The sequence below is a fragment of the Adiantum capillus-veneris genome, chromosome 25 (assembly GCF_014529385.1).
Source record: "Adiantum capillus-veneris isolate H3 chromosome 25, ASM1452938v2, whole genome shotgun sequence".
NCBI classification, from domain to species: Eukaryota; Viridiplantae; Streptophyta; class Polypodiopsida; order Polypodiales; family Pteridaceae; genus Adiantum; species Adiantum capillus-veneris.
Genome location: NC_140955.1, coordinates 84,075,880 through 84,095,530, shown reverse-complemented (window position 1 = coordinate 84,095,530; position 19,651 = coordinate 84,075,880).

Sequence of the window (19,651 nt, the reverse complement as noted above, 5' to 3'; positions counted from 1 at the left end):
TCTCTCTCTCTCTCTATGTCGTTTTTATGAGTAGTCACCCTCTCCGTGATTTTTTTTCGCATACAAGTGCATGTATGGATTAACCGAGTACGTATGAAGTTGCCCCATGATTATCTCATCATGTTTAACATGCTGATTTATGCACATGATGTGTTTATGGTCATGTGCAAGTATAAAAAGCGCTTTTCGTTTCACGTCATAGAGGCGGTAGGAACATTGTTTTGGTCATAAATCAAAAACTGCTATGAATCAGCCCAAACCCTTTACACAAGAGATAAAACACATCATTTAGAACATTTTCTCTCTTTGGTGTCATATGAAAAACACGCATGAGATAAGAGATATGGTCAAAAAACAGTTTGGTGCCCATTGTACACCAATTTTTTTGACTCCAGGCTCCTTGGAGAACCACTATAAAGATTCATCAGATGGGTAAACCCACTTAACCAACTGAAAAATTGATGAAACTTGATGATAAATAAATTTAGGTTTCCGTTATCACTTCGGAATGTGATTTATTAATCGTTTTATAACCGGTTTTACCTACACGTTGTCAGGAGTTTTTTGGAGCAAGGGATTGCGCATTTGTACATACCCATGCATAGTGCATCGAATAAAGGATTGCCCATTTTCCAGAGCCATGTGGCTACGTGGGGCCCACATGTGTACAAGTAGGACAACATGTACATAGTGCATCGATTTTCACCATTACTAGTACCACTGTGTTTTTTCTATAATAATGAGGAGTTGGTAGCGCGTAAAACTTCTCGAGGAAGCTATCCGCGGGCCGACGACATGAGGTAAGTGAGTGCGTCAGATGGCATATAGTGGCGTCAAGAGGTCGAATGGGGTCAATATTTGCACGTGGAGAAGTACGGACACAACGTGGGTGTTTTCTTGTGATAATTATGCAGAAAGGTCATCATGGGGACCATCTTTTGGGGCCACTTCACGTGGTTGCGGGATGCATTATTGGAAAAATTTGAGTGCTATGTGTGCGGATGATGCAAAAAGGTGACAACTATGCACTGCGAGGTGAATTTTTGGCCTGTTCGGGGTTTGTTTGAGGTCATCTAAAAGGCCAAGGGTGCCCAAGTAATAAATTTAAGTGTGGGAACTGAGAAAATAGAGAGAAGACCAGAAAAAATGTGGAGAGAAGAGGAGGAATAGCCGCAACTGTGTTTTTGCTCATTTTGGTGCCTGCTTTGGCCGTAAACTGCTCATTCGAGGTCGGATTTGAGCACTTTGACATTGTAGACTGGGGTTTTGGGCTGTTCCGGACCCGATGGCGTTGTCCATTTTGCCAAATTCCTCATTGTTTTTTTGGCTGTGTAAGTTTCTCCTATGAGTGAAGCTTCTGCTCCAGTTTGTGATTGTATCTGGCTTATTTTACCCATACTGTGTGAGCTATTTGCCCCCTTGTTGTTGGCCCAAGCTCATTTGTATCTAAACATCAGAAGTTATTCTCTTTTGAGCTGAGTTTTTTGGGGGGGTGTACGTGTGTGTCTCTGTGTGGAGTGGATAAATGGGTAGTCTCTCTCCTCTCACTCCATCAGTGTGTTCCCTGTCTCGGCCAGGTGGATTGTGTAAGCCGAGTGGTGCCCCATAGTGTGTATGTGTATCATCCCAAGAGTGTGTGTCGGGTCATTATAGAGGTGTTCTGTGTGTTTCCATCCCGCTCACATTCTTTTGGTGCCCCCACTGAGGATCTTCTGCGAGTATTTTCAGCTTCGGGAGTAGAGATTTCAGATTGCAGACTACAGGTTCCAGGTTACAGGTTACAGGGATAGGTACAGGTATAGGTGATCCACACAGGTACAGGTAGCTAGAGTACAGTGGTATGCTAGCAGTGGATTCACTTGCAGTTGTCGTGGGTATGCATCATTTAGCGTGTGTTTGAGCGCATTGTCTATTGGTATTGTACGTTACTTGTGGAAACTGCCAATTGTACGCCTTTGTGGAGCCATATATTTAGTTTTATTTGGCAGTCCCAGCCATTTCTGAGACTTGGTCTGGAAGATAGTCATTTCTGAGACTTGACTATACGCGATTTGCATTAGCCTTCATGTGAGCGTCGATAGCGTGAGGTTTTATTGAGCTAGGGGATTCTCAAATGTGCAGATCCTTTTGGTGATACAGGTATCTGGAGCACCCTTTTTGTGACCTCTCCATAGGCTATGTACTAGTGATTCCTACTTGATGCTCGGGTTTTTTTGTTGGCAGTTTATGCATACATATACAGTCTATATTTTGGGTTCTCACTGCTCTATTTCTGGGGAAACTCTGCCAAAATTTTTCCAAGTTATGATGGCTGGTTTTTTGGTCTTTTAAGCCATTTATGTTGTTATGCTGCTGAAGTTTTGGCAAAATCAAAGGATAAGACAGGTGTGCCTTCTTGGGAGCTTCATGGTTGGCTTTAATGGATGATCAAAATGGCCCTCAATTCACTCCTTTTCATTTAACTCAAAGAATCCAGATAAATGTTCATGTGTCCAGGAAGATTTTTTTCCAGTAGCGCATAGTCTTTATGTTCGGGCCAAGAAGATTAAGAGAGATACTGGAATGCCCTTTGCCTGTTGTTATTCCAATGATTAACTATGAAAACTCATTTGATGTGCATGTGTTTGTCCTTATCTAAAGACAAGCGCCATTGAAGTTTCTGGGAATCGAGTCAGTAAAAAGTTTTGGGTTCTTGCACGTGTATTCGAAGGGGTTCTCAAAGCATCGTAACTTGAGTAGTCATGGCTTTCTTTTATCCGAAGTTTCATGGAAGAAGTGATGAAGATGTAGAAGACTTTTTGAAAAAGATGGAGGTTGCCTGCATTAGCAACCAGATTCATGACCCTGCGTAGATGTTACGTCTTCTCCAAATTTGTTTGAAGAGTGATGCATGAGTTTGGTCCAAAGCATTTGAAGAGGAGTTGCGTGCAGCGGATCCACCTGTAAGATTGAGTTGGGACAATCTAAGGCATGGATTGGAAGTGGAGTTTGTGAAGATAGAAGATCCTGACAAAGTGTGGCAAGAGGTACATGCTTTAGTGCAAAAGGAAGGTGAGTCAGTAGATGCGTACATACATAAGTTTTCATTGGCATGGGAGAGGATGTGCAAGGCCTTAGCACCACAGGTACCCCCACCTGACATGATGAAGAAGCACAGGTTCTTGGCTGGTCTTTGGGAGAATATACGTTGGAGAGTGGAGCTAAAGAAGCCTAGGACATATGAAGATGCACTAGAGGTAGCAAGGAACAAAGAGTGGAAGCTGAGGAAAATGAGCCAGCTAGGAGTAGAGTCTTTTCCCATGAGGTCTGAATTTCAGCCTATGGACTCTTTACAAGATCGCATGCCAGGGGTTCATCATGAACCAGTGGTTTCTGTTACTCCTCAAGTTATGCCAGCAGTGGTCACTACAACAATGCAAGATGATGGGCTAAGTCAAGACATGAGGCAAGTGGTAGATTTAATGAAGAATCTCAGCCTAAACATGCTTGTTCAAGTGGGAAATAATCGAGGTCGAGGGAGGTTTGCAAATCAGCCAGGAGGTGAAGAAAGACCTAGGAATGGTGATGGACAAAGCAATGGTAGGTTCTGGAGGCAGACGCCCACATGTTATAATTGTGGAGAGTTGGGCCACATCAGCCCACAATGTAATAAGCCACCAAGGATGGGGGGAGACATGTATCCATTGCCAAGACAGGTGCTAACTAGGTCAAATGATATGGCATCGAAATTAAGGGAGAAGAAGGAACCAGTGGATTAACCCAGGAGGAAAAGGGAAAGACAAAAGTGATCAGTGTAGTCACCTTGGAGAAGGCATCAAAGCTAGAGGATACATTAGTGATGCCTATTGGGAAGAGGACCACAGAGGACAAGGAAGGAAGAAGTGCCCCAAGTCCTAGTAAGAAGAAGGGAAAGAGCCATGAAGGCGAGGATGTCAAGGCCAAGAGGAAAAGAAGGGCTCGTCGCAAGTTTCATGTTTCATATTTTTCACTAGGGGATGGGCAATTAAGCTATGACTTGAAGGAGGATCTGACAAGCAGGAAAGCCGATGTTACTTTTGGGCAGCTTATAGAGATGGTGCTTAAGTTAAAGAGACAATGGAAGAGGATGGTTAACCCAATGGAAAAAGAGCCAGAGAGAGGTTCAGTGAAGGTGTTGGCGATGGATGAGCTACCAGACATTTGCCCAATAGTAGATGTGTGGCATAAAAGAAAAAATTTGGGACAAGGTTATGTTGATGGCGGAGCCCAAATATGTGTCATAACTCATTCATGCATTGAGAAGATGGGTCTTATAGTGACTGGGGTGTCAGGCTTTTGGATTAGATTGGCAAACCATCAAAAAGTAAAATGTTTGGGTGTTGTAAAGAGCTTAGAAGTGGAGGCGTATGATGCAAAGGAGGTGGTTGATTTTCATGTGATGCCAGCGGGGTTGGGAGCATATCCTATTATACTGGGTAGACCATGGTTACGTGCAGTGGGAGCTATTCAAGATTGGAGACGTGGTACGATTAGCCTCTATGGAAAGACATGTGCCAAGAAGCTATATAATATGGACACAAGGAAACGATTGGAGGATCTCTATGAAGATGAGGATGAGTCTAGTGATGAAGACTATTCCACAGTGTCTAATGATGACAGTGATAGCACTACTAGCAGTGATGAAGATGTTGATGTTGCATTTCTTTTGATGGACAAAGGAATCCAGGAGTCTGGTTTAATCGCATTTGCAAATGAGGTTGAAGATGAAAGTGAAGGGCCTTATGAAGTGATTGAAGGGCTGATGCAAACCAAGGTTGAATTGTCAAAGAAGCAGGAATGGATGACACAAATGATCAGTGGAGACCGCTCAACTATGGAGAAGGAGATATATTTGCATATGTTGGCTAGTTTTCCTGATTTGTTCATTACTTCATATGAAGAGATCAGAGGGTTCAAGGGCGAGGAGATGCATATAGAGCCGAAATAAGGTGCTAAGCCAGTGCGACAAAGGCTAAGAAGGATGGGTCAAGAGAAGATGGAAGCCTTGCGAGAAGAGGTGGACAAGTTATTGAAGGTAGGGTTCATAGTCCCAGTGGAGACCACAAAATGGGTGAGTCTAGTAGTAGTCAGTCCAAAGAAGGATGTAAAGTGGAGGATTTGTGTAGATTTTAAACCCTTAAATGCATCCACTAAGAAGAACCCATATCCTCTTCCATTCATTGATCAGATCTTGGATTCCGTGGCAGGTTATGAGAGGTACAGTGTGTGATGGTTTTTCAGGCTATTTTCAATTGAAGATTGCTCTTAAAGACCGCACAAAGACAACTTTTATTATGCCATGGGGCTGCTATTGTTACACGGTATTGCCATTTGGGTTGACAAATGGACCATCCTTTTATCAAGAGAGAGCAAATTGGGTATTGGCACCATTCATTGGTAGTTGTGTTAAAGCTTTTATGGGCGACTTCTGTGTCTACAGCAGTAGGGTTGAACACCATGAGAAGCTGCAGATGGTATTGGCTCGATATGATGAATGTGGAGGACAACTAAATCCCAATAAATGTCATCTAGAACAGCCAAGGGTGAAGTTATTGGGCCATATGGTGTCAGAAAATGGCATTGAGACTGATCCAGATAAGGTTAAGTCTATTATTCTTCTTCCATCACCTACGAGTACGAAGCAATTGGCAACCTTTATACACAAAGTGAAGTACATGGCATGGTTTATTCCATTGTCTTTGCAGCTTCTTTATCCATTACAGCAAGTGGCAAAGCATGATCCATTGCAATGGGATGACAAGTGTGAAGAAGTGTTTCAAGAGGTGAAAGAGGTGTTAGGGGGGTTGTCAGCCATGCAGGCTCGTGATTGGGAGAAAGTGTTTTATGTAAATCCATCAGTAGGGGATGATGCCATTGGAGCCATGCTATTGCAAATGGGGAAGGGCAGCCATTATATGAGGCCAGTGTATTGTGCAAGCCGAGTGAAGTTGGTAGCGGAGAGAAAGTTCTCGGAAGTAGAGCTAGTGATGGCCAGTGTAATATTTGCTTGTTCGACGATTTCGTCATTACTTGCTACCACGACCTTTTGTTTTCTTGACGAGTTATGCCTTTTTGCCACAACTAATTAATGGCACTAACATGTCAAATGTGATGAAGAAATGGGTGATTGAGCTGCAAGAGTTTGAGTTTTCTTTTCTAGTGGAAGACATTACAAGAGCTGCACTAGCTGATTTGTTGACTTACAAGGAGAATCCCCTCCTTGTTAAGGAAGAGGTGGTGAGAAAGGTAGTTGAAGAAGTGCCACAAATCAGGAATGCACATGTGTTGTTCTTTGATGGTTCATACAGAAAGAGCCATGATGAGGCTTTAGGGGGTATAGCCCTTTATGATCCAGAGGGGAAGCTAGTATGCAAGAGAGGGTTCAAATTGGATGCGCATAGTAATAATGAGGTTGAATATGCTACGTTGGAAGCTGGATTACACATTTGTTTGAAACATGGGGTTAGAAGGTTGAGCATAAAAGGTGATTCCTTGTTAGTTGTGAAGCAAGTGTTGGGTGTGTGGAAGAGCAAGAACACCTCATTGAAGGAAATGTGTTTCAGAATTAAAGGCCTATTAAAAACGTTTGAAGCATGGAGCATCAGACACATTGAACGTTCTCTAAATGCAGAGGCACATGAAGCAGCTCAAAGCATGATTGGGGAGCTATTTGTGTTGAGGACCACTTTACCTCTTTATCATGGCCGGGAAAGTTTGGCTCAAGAAGAGGAGTTTTTGCTAACAGGAATCATTTCTAAGGAGATTCAGAAGTCTAAGAATTATGGTTTTGTGCGTAGAGCATACAGGTACAAATTGATTGGTGATGTCTTATACATGAAAGGGGCTAATCTCGTGTTGAGACGTGTACCTTGGCGGGAGGAGCTTTATAGAGTGTTGGAAGAGAATCATGAAGGCGCATGTGGCGGCCCTTTTGCTCTAAAGATCACCTTGCATAAGATCTTGCAAGAGGGGTATGTATGGCCTAGTTTGCACAAGGATGTTCACCATTGGTGTAGGTCTTGCAATAGGTGTCAAGCATTTGGGAAGAGAGTGTTGAAGCCAGAGCTACAAAAAACTATTATGGTGTTTGATGTGTTTGAAAAGTGGGGGATTGATGCAATAGGCCCATTACCTATCACAAGCAGGGGAAAAAGCTATATTTTGACTGCAGTAGACTATCTCTCTAGATGGGCAGAGACTATAGCAGTAAAATAGATCACCGCAAAGGATGTGGCAAAATTTGTGTATGATGAAATATGTTGTAAGTTTGGGGTGCCACTAGAGCTACTTTCAGATAAGGGGCCAGGATTTAGAGCTAAACTGCTAGATTTTTTATGTGCAAAGATGAAGATTAGGCACAAGCATACCACTCCTTATTACCCGCAGTGTAATGGCTTAAATGAAAGATTCAATGGTGAGTTGGTGCAAATTATTTGGAAAGTGACAGAGCACCAAGGAAAGAATTGGGATTTGGAATTTCCTAGTGCATTATGGGCTTACCGTACTTCGGTGAAGACAAGTTCAGGGTTTACTCCATTTCATCTGGTATATGGAAAGAAAGCACTATTGCCTGTGGAGGTAGAGTTGCCTGCAGTAAAGATGTTAGAGAAGTTTTCTGGGCCGCCTAGTGATGCATTCAAAGAGAGGCTCTTGCAGTTACAAGAGGTTCTGTTGGATAGGATGAGCGCATTGGAGCATTATGGGCAAATGTAGGATAACGCTTTGTCAAAGATAAATGAAAAGGTCAAAAGTAAGGGTATCAAGAAGCATGACTTGGTTTTGCGCTACAACAGTAAGCTAGACAACACCTTCCAAAAGAAGTTTCAGATTAAGTGGGAAGGCCCTTTCAAGGTAGTGGAGTGTTTTCCGAATGGTACATATCAGTTGGCTAACCTGGATGGGATTCTACATAAGTCAAGGGTAAATGGTTTGCGTCTTAAATTATATCATGCCAGGTAAATGATGGTGGAGCAAGATGAGCTGTCTGTGGAGCAAGTAATGTCTATGAGGGATGAGGAGACCTGTAATGCGGCAAGTCTCATCTCTCTTTTTGTTGCTGTTGATCATGAATGATCTAGCAGGCTAGGGGATGGGAAAATTATGTCATGAACTTTTTGGAGCAAGGGATTGTGCATTTGTACATACCCATGCATGGCGCATCGAATAAAGGATTGTCCATTTTCCAGAGCTAGGTGGTTACGTGGGGCCCACATGTGTACAGGTAGGACAGCATGTACATAGTGCATCGATTTTCACCATTACCAGTACCAGTGTGTTTTTTCTATAATAATGAGGAGTTGGTAGCGCTTAAAACTCCTCGAAGAAGCTATCCGCGGGCCGACGACATGAGGTAAGCGAGTGCGTCAGATGGCATATAGTGGCGTCGGGAGGTCAAATGGGGTCAATATTTGCACGTGGATAAGTACGGACACAACGTGGGTGTTTTCTTGTGATAATTATGGAGAAAGGTCATCATGGAGACCATATTTTGGGGCCACTTCACGTGGTTGCGGGATGCATTATTGGAAAAAGTTCAGTGCCAGGTGTGCGGATGATGCAAAAAGGTGACAACTATGCACTGCAAGGTCATTTTTTGGCTTGTTCGGGGTCCGTTTGAGGTCATCTAAAAGGCCAAGGGTGCCCAAGTATAAAGCTAAGTGTGGGAAGTGAAAAAACAGAGAGAAGACCAGAAAAAACATGGAGACCACTTTGACATTGTAGACTGGGGTTTTGGGCCATTCCGGAAGCGACGGTGCTGTCCATTTTGCCAAATTCCTCACTTTTTTTTTGCTTTTGGGGCTGTGTAAGTTTCTCCTATGAGTGAAGCTTCTGCTCCAGTTTGTGATTGTATCTGGCTTATTTTACCCATACTGTGTGAGCTATTTTCCCCCTTGGTGCTGGCCGAATCTCATTTGTATCTAAACATCAGAAGCTTGGTGTTGGCCCAAGATCATTTGTATCTAAAAATTTGTATCTAAACATCAAAAGTTCTCCTCTTTTGAGCTGAGTTTTTTGGGTGTGTGCGTGTGTGTGTCTCTGTGTAGAGTGGGTAAATGGGTAGTCTCTCTCCTCTCACTCCATAGGTGTGTTCTCTGTCTCGTCCAGGTGGATTGTGTAAGATAAGTGGTGCCCCATAGTGTGTTTGTGTGTGTGTGTGTGTATCATCCCAAGAGTGTGTGTCGGGTCATTATAGAGGCGTTCTGTGTGTTTCCATCCCGCTCACAACGTGTAAGGGTGCTACCAAGGGGGGTACCATATGACGTCGTGAGTTAACTGAGTTGTTTTATATGTTTTATGGTTTGTTTTGGTGAGTTTATTTCAACTATTAGATGACTATAAACTTATGTGTAATGGAATTGGCCTATTAACTTGAGAGTAGCGGAAATTAATGAGAACACTTTTAAGAAAGTAATAACAACATAAACATAGCACTTAGTTAACTTGGCATGAACAATACTTTTGCAAGAGAGAGAATTTAGAGAACATGACAACAGTTGAGGACCGGATTTATGTGGAGTCAGTCCCCCTTCCAATAGGCATTTGTATTATGATTTCTCCCATTAAGAGAGACTTGTTACAACACAATCTTTGTGTTCCTTGTGACCTAGGTGATGCAATGAATATGGAAAGTTTCAGGCATCACAAGCATAACATAAACTTTGAACAAAACTTTAACTATCCCAAGCCTTAGTTCCAAGACCTCAAACACCTTCGAAGGTGGAGAGAGCTAGTAGGGAATGAGGGTAGGGAAGAGGAAGAATAACATTTCATAGGAGAAAGAATTAGTTCCTCACTTATCATAACTCTTCTTGCTAGCATACATAATAGCATAGTAATGAAGATGGAGAAGATGGCAAGCTTAAGCTTTGAAGCATGGCTCTTGGTTGGAATTGCGCTCCATATCCAAAAGTGTTGGTGTAGACTCTCAACTTCTCAAGGAGCTTGGAGAAGGATATGGAGCTCTTGCATTTTGCATAGCACACAATGAGATTTTGTATGGGTGAGTATACCCTACAAGCAAGGCCTCTTATTGCTTTGGTCGACCCCCTCTTCTAGCTCATGCTTGAAGCTCATTAGATCATGCCAAGCCTAGGCAATCACAAGCTTGGGCCATTTCTAGCAATAGGGGTAGTCTAGTCTTGGGACAAGTGTCCCCCTTTTTTCCCTTTGAGACAGAGGACTTGATAACTAGAGTGGAAGTGTAAAGGCTTGTCGCTACCATGCATAATGGGGAAGAGAAGAAAAGATTGATGTCTACCGATTTTATTGTACCAAGTACCTTCTGAGCTTGGTATCATTATGCTACAAGGAACCCCGAGCTTAGACCAAAACCCTTGCCTATTGGGAGTATCGAGTGGATACAATCGAAGTTGGGAACGGAGATTGTAGTCACTAATCAAATATTGTACATAAATGCTTATGAACTTGTCCTAAGATCGACAAAGGAAACGTGGATGGCCAAAAACATACTTCCTTTAGTAATGGCTACGGCATGCTTTGACATTGTTATGTTTAATGTGTATGGGGACGACAATGTGAAAACAACGACCGACATTCCTTTAGCCCAGTACCTTGGAAGCTATTATTTGACTTATTTGGGAAGTCACTAATCTACAATCCTTGCAATGTAAAAATTTTATACAATGCCTACAACAGACCTCAGTGCCTTACAGATTGTGCAAATATACACAGCTCAGTTGGATGGGACACACTAGATGTGTTTCCAAAAGAATCTGCTTTCTTCGATGACTACTTCGGGTATCGGAAGGCGATTGTTCACACTGAAATGGGGGTACTTGTAACAAACAAATCTCTTACTCAAGAATGGTATGACTCACACGCCAACAAAGAGATGTTTCAGCCAAAGATCATAAAGGATTACCGGAATCAACCATCAGACATACTCAAGGAATGGGACAACTATGCTCCATTAGTGGAAGGATGTCACAATGGATATTACTGAGTGCATTATATCAGCACTTAGGATCTTAGAAACTTTCAAGACACTTTGCAGACTTTTCAAAAACCCAAAGTTTTGTGATATAGAAATTGGATTAATTTATTCATTATTCCTTCTCATGTCTTCTTCTCATCTTATCTTTAAATGTCTATTCTATTTGATTTAAGGACTTCGAGCGGAATATAATATTTTATTAAGTGTGATTTTGGTTGATATGGTGCAGTTAGCATGCCTCCTAGAGGAAATGCGGCTGCTGCTAACGCGATGCACCTATTGTTCCTCAACAAACCATCATTGATAGAGACATCAATGCAATTTCAATTGTAGGAAAGCTAAGGAAGGAGGGTGTGCGTGTTGAGAAGAAGGATTTTGTGTTATACTGTGGATTTTTTTTGCTAATGGATTTTTCAAAGGTAATGTGTTTATTCTCTGTGTATTAAGAATGTTAGTTTTCTGTGTAATGTAATGTACAGTAAGTAGGAAGTAGATCTGTGAGAGCTAATAGAGTGTGTTAGTGTGTAATAATAGGTGTATTAGTTAGAAGTAGGTAGAGAGAGTGTGTGTGTGCTCTCGCGCAGGCCGCGGCGACCTTATCCTTTTTTAAAAAATTAAAATTAGAAAATTTAAAAAAAATAAAACAAATTTAAAGGTAGGACTGGGATCGCGAATATCTCCCAGACCCAAGCCCAAGCTCACGCTCAGGCCTAGGCGTCAGTCGCCTTTTAAAATTATGAATTTTAGCTTCACACGTAGCTAAAAATCAATTTTTTGAGGACCAACGGAACTTTAGATGCCCGAAAATTGTGCTGCAAATCACACAACAACCCTCTATGTGATACGCTCGTTTCGAGCTATCACACAGTTTAATCAATAAATCAAACATTAAAAAACATTTAAAAAAACATTAAAAAGCGTTAAAAAACACGAGTGAAAACGGACGCTTAAAAAAGAAAGCGGTTAACCTTCGAGGTTATTCGCCGGCTAGTGACTCTTCCTCTGACTACAACATCATGGAGGGTTTCCCAATGCCTAATTCCGATAGCTCAAGCCAAGACATGCATGCCATGGGCCCACGGTACGGGCCGAGCATGCTTAGCCGCCTGAAGGAAACCTTTAGTAGAACCACTCGCTCCGAACATGGAGCTAATGATGTAAATGATGGGGGTGGGGAAGTAAATTCTCCATTCGTGACCAATGAAGACCCTATACCCTTAGAGAATGTGCACGTGAATACTTCATTCACTGCACCTCCTGACTCTTAAGAGTTATTTCCCTCCGAGGTCATATTACCCGATGGTAGAAGCTTTGCCGAAGTGCAAGAGGTTGAGCGATATATCCTTGCAGCGAGGGAAAAGAAAGTCGAGAGCTTACGTAAGGCAAAGCAACGAAGAGATTTAAAAGAGAAAGCCCCTATGTCAATATCCTTGCTAAGAGAGAAATCGAGTGCTCCTGACTAGCAACCGCTAAGGGCCAACCCTTAGAAAGCAACATTGCATCTAGCTCAAAGGACACCCCTAGCACCTCAATCCTTGATGGAGTGTTCTTAAATGAGAACTGGGAGTACGAACTACAAACAGAAACTCTGACCAACCTATACACAGGTCACACCTATCACGTGGGTTGGTTAGATGTCCTACAATCCACAATGGGCGCTACTAGTGTGGAGGATCAACAACAAAGAGTTTGTGAGGTCATCCATAGGGTCATTGACTTAGAGAGACAGAACAAGGGGATCAACATGCCTTCAACAGGTCTCATGAGATTCTTGGATACAGGAAATCCTAAACAACCGACCTTATCGCAAATGGAGACTCCCTCGGTAAGTCCGATGGATCCTCCATATGTTGTTTCATCAGGAGTCTCAGTGCAATCTGAGCCCACAAGTGATAGCTTCACCTTTCCAAGTATAGCTCATCTTTCCCTTGATGACACCACGGCTACCATGCCTACCCCAATGATGGGCATGCCGAGAAACACGCCATGGACCTCATTTGTTAGTAAAGCACCGCTACATGGTAGCTCAATGCCTGCAAGAGTACCTACAAGTGTGTACCAATCGTATACACCCATGGGTCCTTGTACTCATGTGGTCCCTACCCCTCCCATTGTCTCAACTACCTATGCTCCACAACCACAACACCCAAGTTCTTATGGGACTATACCGGCTAGAATTAGTATGTTACATCCGACATCTGCTATGCCTAGGTCCACACATGTGAACTATGAACCACCACATGGCACAACATCATACGCAACGTGGAACCCAAGGGCTTCCTATGCGCCAAGACCGATGCCCATACCTACTACACATGTAGTCTCTGGAGCACCTCCACCCACGATGCCTGCTCACTTAGGTGACTTGGCAACATTTGCTCAAGCTATATGTCAATCTATTGCTGAGAATATGCGTAACGCGCTTGATAGAGAGCCTAGAAGTAAGGCAGTACAAACAGGCAAGCTCACACAAAAATTTAGTGGAGACAAGGATGTGAGAAAGCATATCGAAGTGTTTGAACAAATGTGTGATTATCTAGGAGAACACAATGACATGCATAAGAGTAATGCTTTAAGCCTAACCCTAAGTGGGAAGGCAAGGGATTGGTATAGAACCCTAAGGGTGGAAGAAAAAACGATTTACCATACTCTTAGGAGACTGTTCTTAAAAGAATACATACGAGAGGGAGTACTTTGGGGTGTAGCCTCTCAGCTCCAGAAAGCCCAACGAGAGGAAGGAGAGTCGGTGAGAGACTTTATTAGTCGCTTGAAGCATTTGAATTCTTGATGTAATCCAAATAAGCGCTTCAACAATAACCAATTGCTTGATAGACGCATTAGGGGATTACGACATGAAGATATCTACAATGGCTTAGTCATTAGAGGTATCACCACTTGGGAAGTAGTCACCACCAATGCGACCCAATTGGAGGATAATTTAATGATTCAAGGAGAAAGAGTGTCAGGTTCCCACCTCAAGCTCAGCCCTAACTTAGGTCAAAGGACTTTAAACACTAACCTTTGGAGGTCTTTAATGAAGCTAACCCTAAGGTCTTCTAAGCTCCATTGATAGCCATGCTCTTTGATAGACCATCTCTCATTTGTGGCCCTTTACCATTGGCCCCTTGTTAAGATAGATCTATAAGCACATGTCTATATCTTAACCCTTGTTCCCGTTTATTCTCCCACATTAAGTGATCAGTTTAATCTGAGAAAATCATTTGGGTTGGTTAGATATTAGATTTTATGAAATTACCTCTATCTTGAAATCATAGTCGTCCTCGACTATGAGGTAAATGAGATAAAGCCTTAGTCATAAGTCAATCTTCCTTAGCGGGTAGAGGATCCCCTTTTACCCTACGACATCTTTCCAAGATGGATGACTAATCCATTTGGTTCTTGGGAGACATGCTGCCGCAAACATGTCTGCTCTTTAATCCATTTCATTCTCCCAAAGTAGAGTGACAAATTATACTTGGTGTTTGAGAGACGTCGTCATCACAAACATGATTCTAAGCATGCATACTATTTAAATTTGTACACAATAAAAAGAGAGCTACTCTTATAAGAGTCACGGCTATACTCATCGGCAGCGAAGACCTTCCCATGTACTTTGAGTAGCAAGGGACTTTTAGGTCTTCCCTCAATGATCTCAAAAGGTGCTTTTCCCGGAGAAGTATGTACATTATTATTGTAGGCATACACTACAAGAGGTAAGTACTTTTCCCATTGTCAGCATTGATCTACTTCAGTAACATAAGTTTTGAGTAGATCGAGTATCATCAGATTGGCTATCTCACTTTGGCCATCTGTTTGTGGGTGACAGGCCAAAGAGAAATTCAACCTTATTCCTAGATTTTCAAAGAGACCTTTCCAAAAATTACTGGTCATTTTAGGATCTCTATCTAACACGATGGATGTTGGTAATCCATGGGGGCTTGAAAATCTGAGATATGAAGAGAGTTGCCATTTGGTGTACCTTAATAGTATTTTTGACAGGAATAAAGTGTGCTTGCTTGCTAAACCTGTCGACTATTGTCCATATTCCCGTATCCCATGGATAGACTTGGGCAATCCAAAGATGAAATCCATGGATATACTCTCCCATGGTGAATTTGGGGTAGGCAATGGCTGGAGTAATCCAGGTTGCTTCCCTCTATCATATTTGGTCTTTTGGAATACTATACATTTTGAAACATACTCTTGTATGTCCACTTTCATGGTAGGCCAATAGAAATACATCTCTACTCCTCGAAGAGTAGGTTGAATTCCTCTATGCCCCACATAGGGAGGAGCATGAGATTCATACGTAAATTTCTCACGAAGGGAATGGGTAACAGATAGCCTATTTCCGTGGAGAAGATAACCATCCTGCAAGGTGAATGGTTCCTCTTTCTTCCCCAAATCAAGGGCTGACATTATGTCTCTAAAGTCAGGGTCAGTAGCATACGCATCTATCATAGAGGATAGATAATTGTGAGTAGCTATAGACACTACATTAACTTTTGGTTTTCGTGAAAGTGCATCGGACACTTGATTGTGCTTACGAGCAATGTGAGCAAAGATAAATATGGAAATTAAATTGCGAAAGAAAATTTACCCGCCTCATTTGTTTGTCGAAAAGGCTTGGTTCGTAGGATAAATGGAGTCCACAATAGGTAGTGCTTCCATGTGTCTAGGGCATGTAGAACAGCTGAAAGCTCTTTCTCATAAATGCCCAAGAATCGTTCATCCGTATTGAGCCTTCGGCTCACATATGCTATGGCATGCCCTTCTTGAAGTAAAATTGCTCCAAGGCAATCACCACAAGCATCACATAATTTGGAACTCAAATGGCTTTGAGAGATCCAGAAGCATGAGGACTGGTTTGGAGGTAAGCTTCTCCTTGAGCTTATAGAATCATTTTGCTCCTTAGCAGTTCATACATACTTAACGTTCTTCTTAGTTAAGTCATGTACTAGTCCTGCTATTTGAGAGAATTTTGCTATGAAGCGTCTATAGTATGTGCACATACCAATAAATCTTCTTAGCTCATGTAGATTCCTTGGATTAGTCCATGCTTTTATTACCTCTAACTTTGATGGATCCATACGGATACCATCTTGAGAGATAATATGACCTAGGTATTGAATCTCTTGAAGGAAAAATTCACTTTTCTTTTGGTTGAGAAAAATCTTATTCTCCCTCAATACTTGAAAAATCACTTGGAGATGTTGCTTATGTTCCTCCAAAGACTTGGAGTAGATGATGATATCATCAAACAACACTCTAGTGAATTTGCAATAAGATCTAAAAATTTTCTCCATTAGATGATTGAACATAGCTGGTGCATTAGTCAAGCCAAAGGCATGACTAGATATTCATAAATACCAACATTGTGCAAAACACGGTCTTTAGGATATCTTCATCCACTATCCTTATTTGATGATAGCCACATTTAAGGTCAATCCTACTAAAGTAGGTAGATCCTTGTAGCTTATCGAACAGATCTTCTACACGAGGCATGGGAAATTTGTTTTTGATAGTGATATGGTTTAGTGCTCTATAGTCCACACACATACGATATGTACCATCTTTCTTTTGCACTAAAAGGACTGGAGAACAAAAGGGAGAGGAACTAGGCCTCACCATCCCTTTGTCTACCAATCCTTGTACTTGTCTCATGATCTCCTCTTGTTGAGCTTATGAGACTCGATAAGGATGCTTGTTAGGCGGTGAGCTTCCTGGAAGGAGCTCAGTGCGATGGTTATCATCCCCTCGTTTTGGAGGTAAGTCCATAGGGATATCATCGATGATGAACACATCTTGGAATCCTTTTAGAAAATTAGACAAGTCTAACTCTTCTTGATTCCTACCATTTACATTTGATGAAACATTATGATATTTTATAGACTCTTTCACAAAAATCATATACGCAGAAACTGAGCTTTTCATTGACTTATCAAAAGCAGGAGGATTTACAAGTGGAATAGTTCGATCACGCTCACTAGCATCTATATACATGTCCTTTCCCCTATAGGTGAAGTAGATTCTCCTTTCAGGGAACTTCATATTGGCAGCCATGCAATCAAACCATGGTGCCCCTAGGATAGCATCCTCATGTTGGAGAGGAGAGATGAAAAATTCTTCTTTGTCGACATAGCTTTGGACATGAAGTCTCAATTTCCCAATGAAGGGAGTAACGGAGGCTTGCTGTCCCTTGAAAGTTGTGTCAGCCCCATTACCATATCTCCCATCTCGAAAGCTTGAATGCCCAACTTGGTGGCCAACTCCGTTGATATGCAGTTGTGAGTAGAGCCAGGGTCAAACAAGATGAAGGCATGATGCTCTCTTACCTTTCCCCAAGCATAGGAAAGTGATGATCCTTTGTAATGAGCATTTTCTTTTGGAGCTTTGATGGTGGAAGCCCTAGGAGTCTCACTACGAGCATTTTCTTTTAGGGCAAGAACGATAGCCATGTCCTTGCACCCCACACTTGAAACACTTATGTTCCTTGCAAAAAGCTTCAATCTCTTCAGGAGAGAGTTTGTTTTTTCCTTTGTAAACTCCTTTCTCCTTGGACCGATTCTTGTTGTTGTTGTTGGAAGTGCCTTGGGAAGAATTTTGAGCATTGGTTTTCCCCTTTGCATCATTTTTGTCTTTGTTTTACATGGGCTTGACATTCCATCTAGCCCCTTGATGGAAATTGATGCGTGAAGCAACCATGGTGTGATGGATTACTTCACTAATAGAACCAGGCCATTGAGAGTTAATGTATTTGGCCATCTCTTCAGGTAATCCCGTACAGAATTGCTGGCTTTTCTTGGCAAAGCTATCTTTTGAAAGACAATAGCTTTGAGATGTAAATCCCGAAACTTGTCTACATACTTGTGGATAGACTCCTGAGAGAGAAACTTCAAGCTGCGCCATTTGGTAAGCTCTTTGTCCTTTACATCGCTTGCAAGAAATTGCTTCATGATGGAAACTCCTAGAGTTTTCCATGTCTTTGGGGCTTCGACGTTGCCATGAAGGCTAGCCCACCATTGTCGAGCTGATTTTTAAAAGTGCATAGCTACATGTTGTAGCTTGGAGGACTCTGTGAAGCCCTCATCTCCAAAGGCTGCATCAAATTGCTTGATGAAGGCCGACACTTTGTTGGTAGCACCAAAGGTGCCATCATAGGTGAGAAAAGAGATACTCTTTACTCCCTCCTTGAAATTCTTTAGCTTTTGTGACCTTTGCCATGCAAGATATGATTTGCGATTTCCTCCCCTCCTGTATTCTCTAGGAGAATAGCCATAGCTTTCATCGGAAGAGGAGGAAGGTGAAGAAGAAGGAGAAGAGGGTACCTCTTCCTGGCCCTTTTCTTCCTTTGTTTCCTCTCTTCTCTTTCGGAATGACGAGGAGAGGAACTGTGTGTTGATCAAGTTTTCTCTTGGGAGGAGTGGGCGATCGTTTAGACCGCCATCTTTGTGGAGCCACATCTTCAGAAGAACTTAAAGTTTCATTGCTTTCTTTCTCTTTAGATTCACCCTCTCGAATGGGAGAGAGTCTTCTTTTGGGGGTCTCTTCAAGAGGCCTCCTAAGCTCTCTCTCCTCTTGGAGAGGAAGGGAAATTCCATAAGCACAAAGTTGTTGAGTGACTTTGGCTTGCAAAGCAGGGTTGCCCATAGCTTGATGCAACCTAGTAAGGAGATACTTCATGAACATGGGGGCATGATCATTAGCACCTTCATGTGAAAAATCAAAGCTATCAATGTTCATTCTACTCTCTTGATTATTGTCAGTCATGTTAACAAAATTTATGTATGTACTTAGTGTATGCTTTGGCAATTCAAAACTTTAGTTTCCACTCCTCTTAGCCTTTGAAAATTGGCTCTTAAGTATCTACACCCACGGCTCGAAGTGGTTAATTATAGAGAGTAGTGGAGTAGGTCTAACATAGCAGAGTTGTCGAGGGCTTAGCTACTTTCAAACTTCTTATGGCTCAATAATGGTAAAGCTGTAGGCAAGTCTAAAAAGACTCCATTATTAAGTCCAAATCTCCCAAGGTGTGCACCATATTCCACATAGTGGGCTCAACAAAATCGATAATAGATCCCAGTTCCACTTGCCCTAATATAATTGACAACATCTACCATTTATAGGCTACTTAAGGACCTCTCTTCTTAAGCAAGAAAAGAGAAACCAAATGCTCTGATACCAATGTAATGTAATTGGCCTATTAACTTTAGAGTAGCGGAATTTAATGAGAATACTATTAAGAAATTACTTTGCGAGCATAGCGGGTGGACATAGTTGAAGATAAAAACATAAACATAGCAATTAGTTAACTTGGCATAAACAATACTTTTGCAAGAGAGAGAATTCAGAGAACATAACAACAGTTGAGGACCGGATTTATGTGGATACGGTCCCCCCTCCAATATCCATTTGTATTATGATTTCTCCCATTAAGAGAGACTTGTTACAATACAAACTTTGTGTTCCTTATGACCTAGGTGATGCAATGAATATGGAAATTTTCATGCATCACAAGCATAACATAAAATTTGAACGAAACTTTAACTATCCCAAGCCTTAGTTCCAAGACCTCAAACACCTTCGAAGGTGGAGAGAGCTAGCATGGAATGAGGGTAGGGAAGAGGAAGAATAACATTTCATAGGAGAAAGAATTAGTTCCTCACTTATCATAACTCT